Source organism: Hordeum vulgare, chromosome 4H (assembly GCF_904849725.1).
Source record: "Hordeum vulgare subsp. vulgare chromosome 4H, MorexV3_pseudomolecules_assembly, whole genome shotgun sequence".
Taxonomy (NCBI): Eukaryota; Viridiplantae; Streptophyta; class Magnoliopsida; order Poales; family Poaceae; genus Hordeum; species Hordeum vulgare.
In genome coordinates, this window is record NC_058521.1 from 254092737 (window position 1) to 254114638 (window position 21902).

The window sequence follows — 21902 nt, forward strand, 5'->3', positions numbered from 1 at the left end:
GATCAGAAGGGTCACTACTCTCACAAGTGCACCAACCAGCGGCGTCTTCTGCCTCCTCCTCCAGTCAGGCCCCCAAGCAATGCTATGGTGAAGCACAATCCCAAGAAAACAATAGTGAACATGGTCAATGCAGATCAAGCAGAGGAGTCTCCTGAAGTGATTATCGGTAATCTCTTGGTTAATTCTTTCCTGCAGGAGTTTTGTTCGATTCAGGTGCATCACATTGTTTCATGTCTCATCCGTTTTTCATCAAGCATGAGTTCGATTATCATGATTGGCCTTGATCCTTGTATGTTCTTTCAGCTGGTATGACAATGAATCACAACCGCATCATTTCGGATATTTCTATCAAGATGGGCAATTACTCTTTTCTAGCCTCTCCAATTATTCTCGACACCTCAGATATTGATCTAATTCTTGGCATGGATTTTCTCAAGATGAACAAGGTTTACATCAATTGTGCAGCCAAAGAAGTCAAATTGAGTCATCCTTCCAAAGATGTGATCATTTTCGCTGCTCACATGATACTATTCAGCTCTTTTCTCTCAATAAGAAAAGTGAAATCTCAACCACTTCTCAAGTTCCTGTCGTTTGTGAGTATGAAGATGTCTTTCCAGAGGAATTTCCAGGAATGCGTCCTCGCCGGCCAGTGGAGTTTTTGATTGAACTCAAATGTGGAACAAAACCGGTTTGCAAGCACCCTTGTAAAATTGGCCCCGAAGAGTTGAAGGATTTCAAGAAGCATCTATATGAACAAGAACAAATGGGTTTGAGGAGACCAAGTTCTTCGCCTTGGGGTTGTGGTGTTCTTTTTGTTAAGAAGGATGGCATGCAACGACTTTGCATATATTACCTCCCATTGAAAAAAAAGACAAAAAAGAACAAGTATCCATGTGACAACCCCAATGCAATTCTTCCCCCCTCTTGTAATCTTTCCCCGTATGGCAACCTTGGCATGTAATTATATGTGGTGTGAGCCCATCGTTGTGTCATCATTTTATGTGCATCATGCCTTCATGCATTGCATCTTTTCCTTTTGTTTTTGTTTGTGTTGATGTGGGTGAGCCTTGATGTGATGTGCAATGTTATGTGGATGTGCTTTTGTGTTTGGTGAGGTGTGGGTGTAACAAGTGTATTTCAAAAACCCACTAGTTGCAGAATAGGTTCAAAACCCCTTCTCTCCTCTCTATTTTCTTTTTTGGCAGATTTAAAATCTTTTGTTTTCCCCTATAAAATGTTCATCTTTTCCAAAACATCCTTTGATAATTCTGAAGGCAAGCCCTCTAGTTTTCTTTTATTATTCTTTTGACGTAATTTAAAAACAGAGCCTCTTTTTGAATAAAAGGGTTTTATTTGAACACTTCTAAAATTGCCCAATTTATTTTTATAAATTGTGGCATGATTTTAGAAGACCATAGGTAGTCTTATTTTGTCAAAACCCTTTTTCCTTTTGGCCCCTGCATTATGTCAATATTTCGGGTTCTGTTTATTGAGGAAAAGACCTTGCACGAGAGGGAGAGAGAGTACAGCCCAGGTGTGTTGTTCTCGGCCCAGAGCCCACCAACGCGACCGTTTCTTCCTCCTTTCGACGTGAGCTTCTGTAAGAACATAGCTCCATTGCTGATCACCTCCTTCCTCGATCAAACAGCCCTGGCTTGGGGCTTGAGAGTTATAAGCCGCCCCGGTGCTTCCCTAGCCCTCACCCTCGCATCTCTCCCCTCCTCTCCCCTCCTGCGCTGTCGGGGCGAGGCCCAGAGCTCCACCACGCCATGGCCGGCTCTGGCAAGAGCTATAGGTCGTCGTGATCTTACGTCCTCTACCCTCCCCCGCAACACCAAAAGCCTGCGGAGGGCCATGGGGTTCCATTCCTGCGGCAACCGAGCGTTAAGGTCTCCTTCCCCGACATCCACGAGGACAGATCCTTCCGCACCTCCGACGAGCACCTCCTGCACCATCTCGTCGCGTGGCTTCCTTTCCATCGCGCCGGATCCTTTTCTCTACACCCTCGATGAGCCGCAGCTCCCCGCTCTCCTTCGCATCCCCTCTTGCTGGCGCGAGTGCTTGTTAGTCGACGCCCTGCCGGAGTTGCACCAGCAGGTTGCGTGTAGCTTGTTGGTGCATATGCATGCGCGCGTGCATGGGCTACAGCTTCTGCATCTTGGCATTTTCCCATGCGTCGCACCGTAGCATAGATAGGGTAGATCCCCGCATATCCACGCTGTGCGTGTAGCGTGCGTGTGCACCAACGAGGCTTGTCGCCAGTGTTCTATGCTAAGCAGAGGAACGGCCCCCATTTCTTGTTATTCCTAGCTAGCTCCCCTGTTAGAGCAGAACCACCCACCTAGGCTACTTGTTCGAGCGCCACGCCAAGCCGGCAGGTATTGGGTTCGAATCCCCCTGGCTACCCCTTTTTCTTAGTTTGTAGTTAACTGTGGGATAGCTGCAGGGTGTGCATAACTGCAGGAACCCATCCCCCTGTGTTGGGCAGCTACCGTGTTGTAAGCGAGTGGTAGTGGTGTTCTGTGTGGGGGGGGGGGTGGTCGATCCCCCACCATGCCCCTTTTAATTTCTGTGTGTTGTGTGATGTGTGTGCCACTGACAAGTGGGCCCACACGCTTAGATGCTACCCTTTTCCCCTTTTGAGGCCTCGCCCCCAAATAAGGAAAGTGTCGCATCTTAGTCGTTACAATCCACTTCTCAAAATCGACAAATTGTTTGAACAATTGAACGGGTCCAACATTTTATCTAAGATCGATACTTGAATGGGCTATAATGAAATTCGTATTCATGAAGAATATATTCCTAAGAATACTTTCATGGCAAGCTTTAGCTCTTATGAGTACACGGTGATGTCCTTTGGTCTCGCAATGCTCCTCCAACATTCTCTCGCATGATGAACTTCAACTTCACTCCCTTCAAGACAGTATTCGTCTTGGTGTATCTTGATGACATTCTGGTCTTCCCCGAGACTGAGGAATAACTTGCAGAACATCTCAGACTTCTGCTTGACAAGTTAAGAGAGCATCGGTTCTACGGGAAATTCTGAACATGTGATTTCTGGCTCAATGAAGTGGTGTAGCTTGGACATATCATCTCTGTTGAGGGCATCAAGGTGTATCCTAGAAAGGTTGAAGCCATTGTTAAGTGGGAGCCTCTCAGAACGTCAAGCAGGTTCGAAGCTTCCTCGGGCTTGCAAGATATTGCAGAAGATTCGGGGAGAACTTCTCCTAGAATGCTAATCCTTTGTCCAACCTCCTCCAGAAGAGCGTCAAATATGTCTCGACTCCTGTGTGTGACATTTCTTTCAATACACTCAAGGAGAATCTCACTTCAGATCTGGTTCTAACTCCTCCTGATGATTACAAACCATTCCAAAATTTCTGTGATGCATCTTTGCAAGCACTTTGTGGTGTTCTCATGCAAGACAAGAAAGTGGTAGCTTATACCTCTCATTAGTTGAAGCCAAGTGAAAATAACTATCCCACTGGTAGCTTCTACCTCTCGTTAGTTGAAGCCAAGTGAGAATAACTATCCCACTCACTATCTTGAGTTGGAGGCAGTTGTCCATGCCTTGTTTACTTGGAGGCATCTCTTGTTGGGAAGCCAAGTTGAAATTTACACCGACCAAAAGAGTTTGAAATATATCTTCACTCAAGTGAATATCAATTTTCGTCAAATACGTTGGGTGGAGATGATCCAAGAATATAATCCAAGAATTGAATATACTCCATGAAAAGCAAATGTGATTGCAGATGCTTTGAGATGAAAGACTTACTGCAAAAATCTCATTCTCAAGTTTTCCAGCCACATATTTGCGATTCATTCAGGAAACTCAATCTTCAGCTTATCCCTCAAGGGTTTATGGACAACCTTCAAATTTATCCAACCTTGGAAGATCATATCCGCAAAGCACAACTTCTTGATTCTATGGTGAAAGGGTTTAAGATAGGCTTGGCCAAGAGCATTCGAGAGTATAAGTGCTTCTGTTTTGATGATAAAGACACTTTGTTCTTCGAGGATCTTCTCGTGGTTCCAAATGGGGAGCTTAGAAAAGTTTCATGGACGAAGCCCACAATTCTCTCCTCTCGATTCATCCACGTACTTCTAAGTTGTACCAAGATATCAAACAAACCTTCTGGTGGACTCGTATGAAACGTGAGATTGCTCAGTTTGTGCACGAGTGTGATGTATGTCACAAACTGAAGGCAGAACATCAACGTCCAGCAGGTCTTCTTCATCCTTTGCCCATACCCGAGTCGAAATTCGATCACATTGGGATGGATTTTGTCACAGGGTTTTCTAAGTCCAACAGAGGTAATTATGCCATCTTTGTGGTCATCGACGAGCTCACTAAAGTCGCCCACTTCGTTCCGGTCAAAGAATCTATCACGACGGCTTATCTAGCAAAGTTGCACACCTCAAGGATAGTTTTTTTGCACGGTATTCCTCGCCTTATCTCTTCAGGACGTGGAAGCATATTCACTTCCAGGTTATGGGATTCCTTCCAATTTGCAATGGGTACTAAGATCCATTTCAGTATAGCTTTCCAGCCTCAAACAAGTGGTCAAGTTGAGAGATTCAATCAAATCCTTGAAGACAAGCTCATAGCAAGTGTTATCTCTTTCCACATGAAGTGGGAAGATTGCCACCCATTTGTCGAGTTCTCCTATAGTAATAGTTTCCAAGCAAGTTCGGACAAGGCCCCATTCGAGATTGTCTATGGCAGGAAATGTCGTACCCCACTAAATTGGTTTGAAACCGGTCAACGTCAAATCCTTGGCAATGACATGATCACTAAAGCTAAAGATATGTGCCGTGTCATTTTTGAAAATCTCAAAACTGATCAATCCTGAAAGAAGGGCTATTATGATAGCAAACATCGTGACATGGCCTTTTGAATCGATGACTTTGTCTATCGCCGAGTGTCTCCCATGAAGGGAACTCAATGCTTTGGCATCAAAGGGAAGCTTGCACCACGTTTTGTGGGTCCTTTCAAAATTGTTGGCAAAAGAGCCGACCTTACCTACAAATTGGAGATCCCTTAAAATTTCTCCAATGTGCATGATGTCTTTCATGTCTCCCGGCTCCGCAAGTGTTTCAAGACTCCTGAGCGCACCGCTGAGTTCCAAGACATTGATCTCCAAGCAGACCTATGCTATCATGAGCATCCAGTTGCTAACCTTGAAGAGACCGAGCACACAACTCGCAACAAGCCTATCAAATTCATCAAAGTGAAGTGGTCCCATCATTATGACAAAGAAGCCACTTGGGAACATGAGGACCTTCTCCATTCTCAATATCCCGAGTTCTTTAGTTCCTAGATCTCGGGACGAATTCATCTTATAGTGGGGGAGAGTTGTAGTAGCACACGTGCAATCTTTCCAAATCTTGTATCCATTTCCATGAACCAGCCTTGTATGTCTTGCCATCATGTGGTTTGCGTTAATAAACTTGTGCTTCATGTCATTCACTTGTGCATCATGGCATCATGGCATCCATTCCATTTTGTTGCATTATGTTTTGTTGGGTGTGAGATGTTGTGGTAAAGTACTTTGCATCTTGTGGTGGGGTTTTGTTTGATTACTTCAAGTTATTGTTATCACAAAAACACCTTCTCTCTTCTCATCTATTTCTAAATTTTTCGAGTGTGCCTCCCTGCCTTATTTTAATGTTCACCATCTTCATAAAATCCCTATATCGTAAAGCCCTCCTCAAAATTTTCAGCGAGTTTCAAATTATTTTGATTGGATTCAAAAGTTCTTCAAGTTTGAATTAATCCAAACTTGAATTATCTTTTCTATCTTTCAAAAATTGCAATCTAATTTTATTAAATAGTACATATTTTGTGAGTTCACAAATATTTCTCTTCATTGTTAAAACCCTCTCCTTTCTCTGGTATTATTTTTCTTGCACCAAGTGTTTCACATAGAAGAAAAACTTTTTTTCCTTCTCTCTCTCACACACACAGACACACACACATAGAGAGACAGAGAGCGGCCTAACGCAGCAGCCAGTGCATCCCATCCGGGCCTCGTCCTTGCAAGCCCAGCAAACCGTAGCACCCAGCTCGCCTCGGTATTGCTCCCTTTCCAATGTGGACGCCCGCTGACCCCAACTACCAGCGACACCAGGACACCTATCGTCCTCCTCCCGGTCCCCTCTCTCTGAAGGTAAAATTCTCTCGCCAGCAATGCAGTGGACACGATGACAGGTAACTAGACCTAGCCTCCCCTATAAAAGTACCCTCGGTGTCCGAGCCCTTCTTAGGGTTTCCCTCTTCCTTCTTTCCCATCGCCAAGTTAGCCTAGGCCTCTTGATCCATCCCGAGCAAGCAAAGAGAGCACCGATCATCGCCGGTGTGCCCTTCGGCGACCCTGGGAGAGAGTAGTGTGTCCAGGAGCCCTGCCTATTTCGTCTCATTCCACGACGTCCTCTACATCGTCACAGGACACTAATACATCGATGCTGCCTCCCATTCTTCTTCCACGGTTGGAGCTCGTCGCCTGCAAAATTTGCCGCAACCTCCCATCCCGAGCTCGAACGGCTATGCCACGGCCCCATACGTGAGCCTCCATGCCTCCCCACCAGTTTTCCCACTCAATTTTGCCCTCGGTTGTTGTCTCCTTCGAGCCCTAGCACCGTCGAACCTTGCTTCCGGCAAGTGCTTCGACCTAACTAGCTATGCAAGTGTGTGCATATAGGTTCACCGTTGCTAGTAGGTTCTATTCCCATCGTTAATTAGGTGGTTTTCTCGCCGTCGCCGCCTGTGTACCATGTCATCAACATCGTTCCCATGGACGTTCGGTGTTGTCGGTTGTATGTGTGTGTGTGGGATGTTTTTGGGGTTAGATGTGTGCCCTCCACCATGCCAGTAGGTCACTAGAGCAACTCCGAGGTGACCTCGCTGTGCTTTGCCATGTAGCCATTAGTCGCAACTTGATCTGTTTTGCATGTGTGTGTGTTGCTCATTTAATGGGCCCCGAGAGGCTGCGGGGCGAGGTCTTATGGCCGTTAACCACTCTCAAGTCAAACCGACCGAGCCATCCCGACTGGTTCGTCTGATCCAGCCCTAGCCAGCAACGCGGGTTTGATACCCCACGGGTGCAGGATTTAGCCCCCCTTTTGTGATGTTTTAGCTCGTGGGTGTATGACAGTTGGACCCCTTCTGTCCCCCCCGGTCATAGAAAGTGGATAGCCAGCCCCTGGGTGCTCCTAGCTCACCTTGTTTCTGTGTTGTTGATTTTCTCATCTTCGGGACATGCCAAATGTGGCATATCCTATTTTCCTATTTAGGCAGGTTCTGACTTATTGCAAATGTGGTTATTTTCATACAGTACCCCATACATATTATATATGTTTTTGGGGTAGAAAAATCCATAGAATCTAGTTGTGGAATTAGTTCTGTTATTAGAGGAAGCTTGTGTGCATGTAAATTTTGTTGTAATGCCCTTTTTTCTATTTTGTGCGATTAAATCCATCCATCTTTTGATATAAATTTGAACATGAGAAATGCCCTTTGACATGTGTACTAGCCCATGCTATTTTTGTTTGCCACATAAGCCATGTTTAGGTGTTAGTTTCTTGCTATCAACATGCTATAAAAATGTTGATGTTTTGAAGGGCCAAAATAATTATAAGTCTGAACTGTTATATTTTGTTCCTATGTTGTCATGTGAATTGACATTGATTTATAACTCCTTTGGTGTTGAACCCATGGAGTGTTTTGTGAAGGATGTTACACTCTGGTATGTTGTGCCATTAGTTTCCATGTAGACGTTTTGCATCATAGTTAAATCTGTTGTGACACATATCAATCTGATAAAACTGCTGCTCTTTGCGCCATGTTATTTTCTCTAAGTCCGAGAAACTGTTTATTTCACATTGCCATGTTGTGTTGATGCTAGCTATGTTTCTGTGCATATTTTGATGATGCCCCAATGGATTTATTTGTAGTGCATCATGTCCGCTATCATGTTGTAGATTTTCATACCATTATAGGCCATGTACCATGTAGTGTTCTTGCTGTCAATATGCCTTTAGGTTAGCACTGGTTGTGAAAAACTATTATTTTTACCAACTCCCTAATTGCTAATTTGTATAGTCATGTTATGACCTTCCTACCATGTGATTCGTGACTCTTTTGAGTGTGATTCCTCCTGGTGACATGAAGTATATGTTACATACTTTTGTCCCATGCCTTGTTTGTGTATTTTAGATTCCACTTGCTTGTGGTCTTGATGTGTACAAAATGTCATGTTGCTGTTTTGGAGAGATCGCGTTGCATATTTGTTTTGGACTTTGTGTGAGTTCTACCCACTTGTTTTTTATGATCTTTAGATCTATTTCACCTAGAATTTCATTCCCAATCCTGCGGCATACTTGGGATACCAAGAAATTTCCCATAGCCTCTCTTTAACTCTATTTTGTCATAATATCCTTCCATACGTTGTCGTGAGTGCCCCGAGAAATCTATAACTCCGATTGCAACGTTCTCCATATGCATTTGCATCATCTTCACGTGAAGCATTCATTTGTTCCATGTTCATGCATATGTATATAATTAATCTTGCGGTCAGGTCCAGGATATTAAATTACTAAATAATCGCATAAGAAAGATGACTTATTCACCACATGATCCTCTATCATAATTGTTTCAGCATTGTCCCTTGGGTGTGTGTTCATTGGATGTTCTTATTTATTTTGGTTAGCATCGGGTGACGAGAACGAGTAGGACAAACCTGTCGAGAACGTTTCTGAAGATCAAGAGTACTATCCCACTGAAGAAGCTCAAGCAAGATGATCACTACCCTTCATATCATTTCTAATTTATTATGCCTATTTGTCTCGCTTCTACGTTATGTCTTGCTGTCTACCACCTGTATGTCAGGCCTCCCAAAATGTTGGGGAACGTTGCATGGGAAACAAAATATTATTGCGCACATGAAGACATATCATGGTGTTGATCATCTACGAAAGGGAGATCGGATCCACACACCCTTCTAGATCGCTAAGCGGGAAGCGTTAAGAAACGCGGTTCATGTTGTGGAATGTCTTCGCTATCCAAATCGTCGTCGTCCCACGATCGGTACCGATCTAGCTCCGAATAGACGGCACCTCCGTGTTCAGCACACATACACCTCGATGACAATCTCCGCCTTCTTGATCCAGCAAGAGAGATGAAGAGGTAGTTGAATTCTCCGGTAGCACGACGGTGTGGCGGTGATGATGGTGGAGATACTCCGACAGGGCTACGCCGTGCCGTACCGAACTAGCTTCGAGGTGCCACGAAGTAGTGGATGGAGAGAGGGATGCACAAAGGCTTGAGGTGCAAAAATCCTCTCAAACCTCCACTATATATAGGACGAACCAATGGGAGGGTGGCTTGCCTCCTACTCCAAGGAGGAGGAGTCGGTCGAGCTAAGAGGGAGGAGTCCTCCTCCAATTCGGTTTGGGGGAGGAGTCCTTCCCATCTTGTCCACCTCCTTCCTTCTCTTTTTTTCTTTTCCTTCTTTATTTTTTCCTTAGCCGAAATAGGCTTATTGGCCTGGCCTCACCAGCCCACTAAGGGCTGTTGCGCCACCCATGGGCCTATTAGGTCCTCTCCCGGGTGGGTGGCCCATCCCGGTAAAACCCCAGAATCCATTCATCACTCCCGGTACTTTACCAGTAATGCCCGAAATCTTTCAGAAAGCCAAATGCAACAATCCTATATATCAATCTTTGTTTCCCGGTCATTAAGGAAACACTCGTGACATCTGAGATCTAATCCGGGACTCCGAACAACATTTGGTTACCAACATCAATAATTCAACTATACCGAAAATGTCACCGAACCTTAAGTGTGCAAACCCTGTGGTTTCGAGAACTATGTAGACATGACCGAGACACTCTCTGGTCAGTATCCAATAGTGGTACCTAGACGTCCATATTGGATTCTACATATTCTACAAAGATCTTATCAATTGAACCTCTATGTCAAGGATTCACACAATCCCGTATATCATTCCCTTTGTCCTTCGGTATGTTAGTTTCCCAAGATTCGATCGTCGGCATCAACATACCTATTTCAATCTCGTTACTCACAAGTCTCTTTACTCGTTCCATAATACAAGATCCCGTGTATAACTCTTTAGTCATGTTGCTTGCAAGGCTTGTTTATGAGGTTGTATTACCGAGTGGGCCCCGAGATACCTCTCCGTCACACGGAGTGACAAATCCCAGTCATGATCCATGCTAACTCAACGGACACCTTCGGGGATACCTGTAGAGCACCTTTATAGTCACCATGTAACGTTGCAACATTTGATACACACAAGGTAATCCTCCGGTGTTAGTGACTTACATGATCTCATGGTCATAGGAATGTATACTTGACATGCAGAAAACCATAGCAACAAAATGACACGATCATATGCTACGTTTATAGTTTGGGTCTTCTCCATCACATAATTCTACTAATGATGTGATACCGTCGTCAAGTGACAACACTTGTCTATGGCTAGGAAACTTTAACCATCCTTGATCAACAACCTAGTCAACTAGAGGCTGACGAGGGAGTATGAAACACTCTTGGGTTCTTTAAAACACGGTAGTTATAAGCCGATGGCTAGTTATGACAAACGTTACAAATTTGAAGGGAAGTGTCTTGGTACACAAAATATAAATATTACACATGGTTACACCCATGGTTGGTTAAGGTCATCTATTATAGTATCCAGAGCACAGTTTTCCGGCGATAGACAGGCAACTGGCATCACTTGGTCGTACACCAGATGTAGAGGTATCTTCACGCCATCAGGACCTGCTGGACCTCTTAGGTCTTGTGTTCAGAATCAAGACATGTGAAGCAGGTCTTCACCATGTCCCATGCTTCCCGAGCACCTTCTCGGCAGGCTAAAACCTTCCACAACTCGAAACAGCTCCGAGCTCTTTTGAATAGTTTGGACAGTTCAGCCAACCCATGTGGCGGAGTCTGCTCCGGCCATAGATCTCAGATCATATTCTGCATGGCTTTTTGAGCCCGCTCATGAACAACGGAAAGCTCTTGTATTGTAGCATATTCACCCAAGGAATCGACTTCTGTCATGGGACGCCCGGTCAAGAGACCTTTTTAGACAAAATGAATGATGGAAGTCTTTTAGTATACCGTCATCATATAGTGATTTATCTAACAAACCGGTGAGGGATTTTTACTTACAATGTAAACCGCTCTTTAAATGTTGATTCTCTTCATTGCTATGTGCCAGTTGAGCTTCAAACGCATCAATCTCTTCGGCCTGATTTTCTTCTCCTCCCTAAGCTGGTTGTCTTCTTTGCGACATCTTGTTAATACACGATGACCGGGTTCAAGCTGGGATTCAACATACTTTGAGAATCACGAGCTGAGTCTAGATCCATGTGCATATTGTTTATGGATTCGCCTGCTATATCAAAAAAATGCTCTGATGAGTAATTCGCCGCACGATCAACCAAATTACCCTTACCATGAGCTTGAAGTTAGGTTTGCATTCGCTGCATATCTTCAGAGAGTTTGTTATTTTCCTACTTCAAAGCCTGGAAAAGCAAAATCAACGGTCAGGTCGAGCCTTAACTTGACCGTTCCGACCATCCTAAGGCTCGAGGGCTACTAGACCTGAACTTCTTTTCAAATTGCCAAAAGGCCGATGAATACGTGTAGTTGGGTTGACGTCTGCAGGGCTACTTCTTCGAGACTGTTCCATGCAACGCCAAGATAGGCATCGACCGAATTTAGAACATTAAACTGCTACTCGGAGAAAATAGAGTGTCGTAATCACTCCTTGCGATGTCGATGATTCATAGCAGGGCCGTGCGCCGGGCAAGTATTCAGAGCCCACACGTTGGTTGAATATTGTGGGTTGGGCTGGCTTTCCAATACCCCGGCCATGTTTTCGGGCGAGGAGGGTTGCGCTCGTTTTCGACAATTATCGGCAAAAGGGATTGAAGTACACCAAGGAAGTTGTCGTTATTGTAAAGGAAAATGGTGGATATGAGTACCTGGCTGGAGGGACGGACGTGGTATTTCGTGACACCTCCTTTTCGGGAACTTTTTCCTCAGTCAATGCAACTCCGGCTGGGGGAACGCGTGATACTGTTTGGCGCGTGCTACAGAGACGTTTTGGAGCAGTCCCGCAATGAGTGGCCACCTTCCGCTGGCTTGCTGAAGCTAGGAGAGACCTAGGTTTTTTGGCCAGAAGGGCCACCACCTGTCCGTCAAGGCTCTCCTGGTAAAAAAACCCATCCTCAAAGATAATGGAGATCTCCGGATCTTCGTGGAATCGGGGATCGTCGTCCCGAGCATAGTTCTCGGGCTGGGGAACGGGGCATCTCAATGTTTTGATCCAACGCCTCCAATCTTACAAGCAAAGGATCAAGGGGATAATATTTATCGGTAATGCGATCAAACAAGATAACTACAGATATGTCTGTACTTACCCACTGGATGGGGTTGTACGATGCGAAGCCTTCCGCGAAGGCGAGACGGGTGAAATCTTCCTTTTCCCCCTTGAAAAAAATCAGCCGATATGGATGCTAAATCGTCCCTGGTGTCCGGTCCTTGCCACTTGGAGCATGTTGAGTCGTCTATCCCACATTAATTCCATAATGGATATATGCGTTGCCGAAGCGGTTGGACACACCTGGTGATTACGGTGGTCATCACTTGTATGATGGTCAGACCAGCATGAGCCAACTTTTTTACCTTGGCAGCTGGACACCTCACTTCCGAGCTCTCTTCTTTAGATTTACTCCTCGGACGCCAACAGAATCGCTTCTTCAAAGGAGCCGCTGAGTACTCGGGAATGCCTCGCCGAAGTGGCTCGAATAAAGGGCATCATCGATGTAGTAGCACTCCGAAGAACATTCATCGGTATCCTCATTTGGTGTACTGACTAGGTATCATGTGGCTGCTATACGCTTCACCTCGGCCGCACCAACTTCCCGGACGGATGCTCCGTCAGTCCAAGGAACAATGCGGAAGAACTTTGTCCACAAATCAAAGTGAGGTTCGCAGGCTAGGAACATCTCACACAAGGGTACGAAGCCTGAGATTTGTACAATGGAACCTGGGGACAAATTATGGAGCTGCAATCCGTAAAACTCCAACGGACCCCTCGGAAACGGATGAATTGGATGTCCCAACGAGCGTAGCAGGAAAGAAGTAAAATAGACCCATTCGCCTCTTTGCGGGGTACGGGATTATTCTACGAGGGCCTCGCTGATATAGGCGGTTAGGCCGGCACGCGTGGGTGCGAGATCACAAGAGGGAAGATACCCCTGGACTTCAAGATCTCGCAACCGAATCTGAGAGATGGAGCAAGTGACCCAATTACCCGGTTGAGGGCCAAAGTGACGAGAGGAGGAACCCGCCATGGAGCTAAGTGCTAGGATTCTAGGGTTTCCTTAACCACACTTGTGGAGGAGGGAATGGTGATAAAGCCTTGGACCTGGGCCCCTGCTTTTTTATAAGAAAGGTCACCTCCCCCACGTCTGTAAGAGATGGTTCCGTTGAATTGTTGGGGTGCATGCCTACTTTTTAAGATACACACCGCCCAAAGATTATTAAAGTTTAGGATAGGATTGAAAGTTATGGGTCCCGCGTTGCTTCGTTATTCATGGGTTCGCCGAAGACTAGTTCATCATGTTGCATATCGCAGGAGGAACTTGCCTTTCAAGCTGACTACCAGAGACATGTGAAAGCTGCCGAAGACTATACACAAGGGCGTGGAAGGCTAGTCCGGTGGCTACTGAGGGAGTCCTGTATTAAGGGGTCCTCGGGGCGCTGGCACATGGACCAAATCATCAGAGTCAGGATAGCTGACAACTTTGTATGAAGGAAGGATGGCTCCGAGGACTAGAATGTACTCCATACTTAGAAAGACTAGGTCGGCTCATCTACTACCGATTATAGTCGGTAACTTGTAAACCCTGGGGTCCCTCGTGTCTATATAAATGGGAGACCCATATCCGTGTAGAGGAGGCTAAATCATCTAGGGTTTAGCATATATGATCTCGAGGTAGATCTACTTTATAATCATCTTCATCAATACAATCAAGCAGGACGTAGGGTATTACCTCCATAGGAGGGCCCGAACCTGGGTAAACCGTTGTCTCCCCTATCTTCCTACAACCCATCAATCCAATGTCAACAGTTTGGGACCCTCTACCCGATATATGCCGGTTTCGACACCAACACTAGGTGTTAACAAATTTCCAAGTTGCCACATAACTATGGGCACAACTTTCCGAAATATTTAACCCTACATGGGTGCTCCAACTCATCCATCCCAAACTAGACACAAGCTATGTAAGAAAACTCAACCACGAAAAACCCATAGTCTCCTTGGAATCCCGATGGAAAACCTCAGCCTCAAGATAGCCCAAAGTATCCTCCGAATCCTGGTGTACAAGACACTTGAGAAAGGTAAAAAAAATCTAGCAACGTCGCCCGACGTGTCGACGAACCTGGTAGGATCCGTGTATATCGTTCTCAGGACACGTCCGGATTGTCCAAACTTCCGGTAGGCCAATCGCAGAGATGCCCCTCGTGGCCATCGGCGGTTGACAGGTGGGACCGACACTCATGAGGAGCGCTGGCCTGGGGGTTGATTAATTATTCACAGGTGTTCAATGATCTATGCAAATTTTATTAGTTGTTATCAAGCAAACGGTACCAATGTTGGGCCTTGCACAAGAGTTTTATCCCAAAACAAAAATGAAGGGTGTCCCCATAGCAACCCCAAGCATGTTAGGAGTGCTCAATATGGAACATAACACCGGTACACAAGTAACTATGGCGGCAAAGGTGGAATAAAACACCAAGCAAAAGGCCAAGCCTTCCACCCTTTACCAAGTATATATGTGCATTAACTTAGATAGAAATAGTATTGTGATATCTCAAGATATCCATGTTGTCACATGGAAAGAACACGCACGTGCAACTAACAACGCTATAAGAAGGGTTTAGCAAGCGATAATATAGCCAAACAATGGTTTGATGGGATGTAGAGGGGTTAGAGGCTTTTCATGGCAATTTTGGGAGGATTGACATACAAGTGGTAGGAAATAAGACATAACTATAGAAGCGATACAACTAGCATTGCAATGATAATACTGGTATCTAGGGAAATGGTCATTTTTCTTGAGGTAATGCAATAAAAACTAGCATATCTTTCTTGAGGTAATGCAATAAAAATAATAGTTTTAACAAAGCAATTTCATTATGAAGTCATATTGACAGCAATAAAAACATATGCTATATGAAATATAATGGCATGAAAATATACAACATGGTATTAGGCATGATGCACTTCATTTCATTCCTTACTAGCAAGGTCTAATTATGCACACAATCATAGCTAGCATCAACACAACATGACATTCTGAAATAACCAGATTCTTAGACTTAGGCATAAATAACATGGTGCAAGGAACATCGGTTTTATCAGGTTGACATGTTTAACCACATAATTAACTAGGATGCAAAACCTTTATTTGAAAACTAACGACAGAAACTAACAAAGGATAACATGCTTTACAAATCACTCCACTGTACCAACCACAAAGGGGATGTAGATTAATGGAAATTCACATGGGAATATAGCAACAAAATATAGCAGATTCCATACTTAGAATTATTTTGACCCTACAAACAGCAACATTTTCATGGCATGTTCACATGATGCAAACTACAGCTAAACATGACATTCATGGCATGGCAAACCTACTAGTGACAACTAGACTTGGCATACTTCAAATCACTCCATTGGCACACATCCAAAAGGGGTACAGTTTGCTTAATTCGAGATTGCAAAGTGGAACTTTACATTAACAGATTAGTCGTTTTAACATGATAGCAGCTTGAGATCAACATATTGACATGATGAGATGATTTTCATGGAATGAAAATATATATCACTTAGAACAAATTCCATGATGGAGCCATATGCAAAAGTCCTAAATATTAGATGCAAACATCCACGCAAGTTTGAATCAAATATCAGTTTCGTCGATTATGATGGGATCCACTTTTGCAACAGTGATATGAGAAAGAAAATGAATACTAATGCACAATAAAATGCTACCATCATTTAGAGCACATCGAGTAGTTGATTTTACATATGTATTTCATCATCATCGGAGACACGTGCCCAAAGTCACACACATCTAAAAATGCATATATGGTGATTTTGGCAGAATGTTTCATGGACTAAAAAATGAGATTGGGATGGCTCGGTACCGGGGATCTGAGGATCCTATTTGTACCGCAGGCTAGGGGGAGGTTGAGGACCACCCGGGACGACAAGAACCTGGTAGGGGTTGGAGCAGGAGCCGGCCGGCCATGGCAGGGGGCGACGGTGTGGCGGCACGGCCAGGCGGCGCGACGAGCCTGGGGTGGCAGGGACGTGTAGATCTGGTCGTATCTTGCCGGATTCGACCGGGGATGGCTAGGCAGTGGAGGCGAACGCCAGCGGGGGTGCGGGGACGAGGACACGGGCGGCGGGGTCACCAGGACGGCGGCTGCACGACATGCTGCAATGGGCGGCGGGAGGAAAGGGGTTGCCTGCGACGGGGCTTTCTGGAGCTGTCGGGAGAGGATCCGACATGGCGGCACAGATTTGCTGGTGAGCGCGGCTGGCAGAGAGGGTCCAATGGACGACCAGAGTAGGCGGCCCGGGAAGGCGGGACGGCTGTGTTCGCCCGAACGCGTCCATCGACAGCGGCTCGGGCCCGTGTGGTCGGGCAAACATGTCCGGTCAGGAGCAGATATTGTTCGTTGGGGCTGCATGGACGAAATCTGAACCCCACATCTAAGATGTGGGGGACAGATTTGGCTAGGGGGCTAGGGTTTCGGGATTGGGAGGAGGTGTAGCTAGAAGGTAGCGTTTTTTATGGGGGGTGGCTGCAAATTCGGCAAGGGGCACCCTAGTGGACTTAGAGGGGTCTCTCCATGGTTGGCCTTTATATAGGGAATGGAGAATGGTGGGTTGGATCTCGTCCATCCGATCGCGATCCTAAGTACATGAATGGAGGGGGCTTGGTGGGCCTAGTGGTGTGACGCTCTCGATTTGATCGTACGCTAATCATATATGCAAATACGTACGACCAAATTCAAGGACTCACAGGAAGTTATCACAACACAACTCTAGACACAAATAGAACATACAAACTCCATATTACAAGCGAGGGGCCTTGATGGCTAGAATACAGAAGGTCGATAAACACACAAGTCAGCGGCAGCAACAAATATCTAAGTACAGGCATAAAACAAGGATAATGCCATTGAGAAGACTAGCATAGAAGAGACAACTATCGAACGAGTCAAGGCCTCTTGCCTGGCAACCTCCTAAACTACTCCTGGTCGTTAGCGGCCTCCACGTAGTAGTAGGCACTGTTGGGGTGCAAGTTCTCTACGGCAGGATACACCATCTCCCCGACTCCATCATCTGGTCGCATCAATCGTATCAAGGGAAAAAGGGGGAGCAAAGCAAAGGCGAGTTCTCATCCAAAGTATCAGAGGAATGGGCTTATATGTGGGCTGACTGCTGCAAATGCGAGAATAGAGAGAGGGGACTAGTCCTATCGAAGTCTAGCATCTTCAAGGGTCTTGTAGCAATAGACGAGAGTAGATCTAACAACACAAATATATAGTCATATTGTTGCATCAATATGAATTAATGTCACTCGCAAAGATTCTTCCTCGACTCCCTCTGAGGAAGCAATTAGGGAGCAAACATTCTAGTTAACTATCAGTTATAGTCGTATAAGATCAGGGCACAACTCCAACTCGTCTTGTAACCGTGGACACGGCTATTCGAATAGTTAATTTCATCCCTTCAAGGGTGCACCATCTTATGTGGGAGCCCTACCTAGGCTAAACAGAAAGGCCAGCCCGCTAGTCTAACTCTTAAGCGCGCAGGGTTCATGGGCCCATCACCCATTGCACTCCTACACGTTGCAAGGACGGCCGATGTCAGTCCTGGCAGCTCTTATACCAGAACGATGATCATCCAGACCACTCGGGCGCCAGCCGTTCCATTGCTTTCGTGTGAAGAGCTTCGGCTGATACCATGACGTCGAGTATGTTGGAAATATGCCCTAGAGGCAATAATAAATTAGTTATTATTATATTTCCTTGTTCATAATAATCGTTTATTATCCATGCTAGAATTGTATTGATTGGAAACTCAAATACATGTGTGGATACATAGACAACACACTGTCCCTGGTGAGCCTCTAGTTGACTAGTTCGTTGATCAAACATGGTCAAGGTTTCCTGGCCATAGGCAAGTGTTGTCACTTTATAATGACATCACATCATTAGGAGAATTATGTGATGGACAAGACCCAAATTATATACGTAGCATATTGATCGTGTCATTTTATTGCTATTGTTTTCTACGTGTCAAGTATTTATTCCTATGACCATGAGATCATATAACTCATCGGCACCGGAGGAATACATTGTGTGTATCAAACGTCGCAACGTAACTGGGTGACTATAAAGGTACTCTACAGATATCTCCGAAGGTGTCCGTTGAGTTAGTATGGATCAAGACTGGGATTTGTCACTCCGTGTGACGGAGAGGTATCTCGGGGCCCACACGGTAATACAACATCACACACAAGCCTTGCAAGCAATGTGACTAATCAAAGAGACTTGCCGGTAACGAGATTGAAATACCGAAGGACCGTTAGATTAAAGAGACTTGCCGGTAACAAGATTGAAATTGGTATGCGGATACGGACGATCAAATCTCGGGCAAGTAACATACCGAAGGACAAAGGGAATGACATACGGGATTGTATGAATCCTTGACACTGAGGTTCAATGGATAAGAACTTTGGAGAATATGTAGGATCCAATATGGGCATCCAGGTCCCGCTCTTGGATATTGACCGAGGAGTGCCTTGGGGCATGTCTACATAGTTCTCGAACCCGCACACTTAAGGTTCGATGATGTTCTAGTATAGCTAAGTTATATGTGTGGTTACTGAATGTTTTTCGGAGTCCCGGATGTTATCACGGATGTCACGAGGTTTTACGGAATGGTTCGGAATCCAAGATTTTTATATAGGATGGTTTCATTCGGTTACCAAAAGGTTTTCGGGCATTACCAACATTGTACCGGGAGTGACGAATGGGTTCCGGAAGATCACCGGGAGGGGGCAACCCACCCGGGGGAAGCCCAATGACCTTAGGGGTGGCGCACCAGCCCTTAGTCGACTGGTGGGACAGCCCAAGAGGGCCTTGGCGCCAAGAGAAGAAAACCAAAGAAAAAAAAGGGGGAGGTGGGAAGGAAGAGAAGAACTCCACTTCCCAATCCTAATTGGATTAGGATTCCTCCTCTCCTCCCTAGCCGGCGCACCCTTAAGGGCTTGCCCATCACGGCAGGCATCCTCGCCCTCCCTCCTATATATAGTGGTGATTTAGGGCTGATTTTAGACAACTTTTGCCATGTGCAACTCAAATCTAGACACCATAGTTTAACCTCTAGATCGTAATTCTTCCGAGCTCGGGCGGAGCCTTGCAGGAGTAGATCGTCACCACCACCGAAGCGCCGTCACGCTACCGGAGAACTGATCTACTTCTCTGTCTTTCTTGCTGGATCAAGAAGGCCGAGATCATCGTCGAGCTGTACGTGTGCTGAACGCGGAGGTGCCGTTTGTCCGACACTAGATCCGAACGGATCGGGGGACGGATCCAGGGACAGTTCATGAGACGGTTCGTGGGGCTGCTCGAGGGACGTGAAGATGTTCCACTACATCAACCGCGTTTCTTAACGCTTCCTGCTGTGCGATCTACATGGGTACATAGATCCAAATCTCCTCTCGTAGATGGACATCACCATGACAGGTCTTCGTGTGCGTAGGAAATTTTTTGTTTCCCATGCAACGTTCCCCAACAGTGGCATCATGAGCTAGGTTCATGCCTAGATGTTATCTCTAGTAGAACACAAACGGTTTTGTGGACGGTGATGTTCGATTTGCTGCCCTCATGTGACAACCCGAGACCGACGCTCCAGAAGATTCCCCACTTTTCCATTGTTGGCGTGTGTTTATTTTAATTGTCGCATCATCATCGCATCGTTCGCATCATCTGCATTGCATTGGCCCTCCGTTGCCGCCAGTTTACAAATTTGCATCCGTTATTAGTTGTCGGTTCTCTCCGTTTTGTCGTTGACCGTTTGAGTCCAACCACACACGCACGCGCCCGCGACATCGTCAAAACCTTGTTTTTAAAGTGTGTATAAAACTTCCTCTGATTGGGTTGAAATTTGACGTGCGGTCTTATTTAGTTGTAGGTAGGCTGCCTACCAATTTTTGTCGCAATCGGAGTCAGTATGGTACCTGAACGGTCGACCATAGCGGCACCGTCTTCGGTTATTCGTCGGACGTCTTTGAGTGTTTTTAATCGTGTTGCTGTGCTACTCCATTTCCCTCTCGTCTCCGGCTAACCACTCTACGCAGCTACTTAGCCGCCCCCGCATGTGAGACCGTTCGATTCCGATCGTGTGGTTGAAACCGGGGCGAAAAACTGCTAAACCTAGCCCCCCTTCCCTATTTAAACAGCCCCACCTGCCTAATCTAGCCCCTCTCTCTCTCTTCTCCGCAAAATCCGTGCCTCCGAAACCCTAGCGCAGCCTCCCCCTCCCTCCTCTCTCCTCCCTCCTACCGTCGGGCCCGCCCGAGCCCATCCGAGGCCCGCCGGGCCCAGATCCAACCGCCGCCCACGCTGTGCTCGCGGGAGAGCCTCGAGCTCCCGTACCCATGTGCCGCAGCCGACGGCGGCTCCTCGTGGAGCTCCTGCTGCCCCGGAAGGCAGAGCGAGCGGGATGCAGGCCGTCGCTGCCTCGCGTGCCTCGCCGGAGGACCTTCCTACCAGCCGTCGTACCACTCCGGTCGCCGCCCCACCAGATCTCGGCCATCCTTGCCGCGTGCCGCCGCCCCTCGGCCTTCCCCGTCAAATCCACCGTCGCGCTGGAGCCGCCCACTCACCGTGGAGTCCTTCGGCAGCCGCCGCCTCGTCCCGCTCGTTGGAGCCGCAGCTGCCGCCATCGTCTTCTCCGGCTCGAGAACGAGCACGGGAGGACGGGCCCGTGGCCGCCTCACATCTCCCCTGGACCGGCCAGCGCCAGCCCACGCCTCCCTCGGCCCAGTGCGCGAGGAGGCCCAGGCCGGACTCGTCCAGACGCCCCGCCCGGCCTCTCCTCCATCCAAGCCGACCGGCCCAACTCCTCCTCTCTACCTGGGACGAAGCCCACGAGGTGAGCCCGTCTATTCCCCGCCCTACGCGTGTTTTTCTATTTACCGCCCAGCTCTGTTTCGGCCCGATAGGCTAGACTCAGCCCGTAGCGTTTTTTTTCCATTAACATGTGATTTAATCTTTTGAGGAATTAGAGTAATTTCAAACGCTCGTAGATTTTTAACCGTGTGCCGGATCGAAGCGATTTATATATGTAACTTGTGTAGATTTTCGTGTAGATTTACATTTTACAACTTGCATGCATGTTTTAAGTGGTTTGAACCGCCGTATGCCTAGATTTGTGTGTTGTCCTAATAGGGAATTATCTCGTATTTATTTTAGTGCGTGTCCGGATTGCTCAAACACCGTGGATATAATGTTCGTGTTGTTTCGGACGTTTTTCCATGTATTTCAGAGTAGTTGTTTGCATTTTTGCATGTAGGTTTCGTCGCTAGTTTGTTATATCAAGTTTAGGACATATTCTCGCATATACATGTGGCGGGTTTTTTTGCAACCCCTCATATTATATATGTTTTCGGGGTAGAAAAATCCATAGAAATTAACTATGCATTTAGTTTTAGCTTTTGAGCAAGTTAGTGCGTGTGATATTTTTCTATGTTGTCCTTTTGTTTATTTTGTG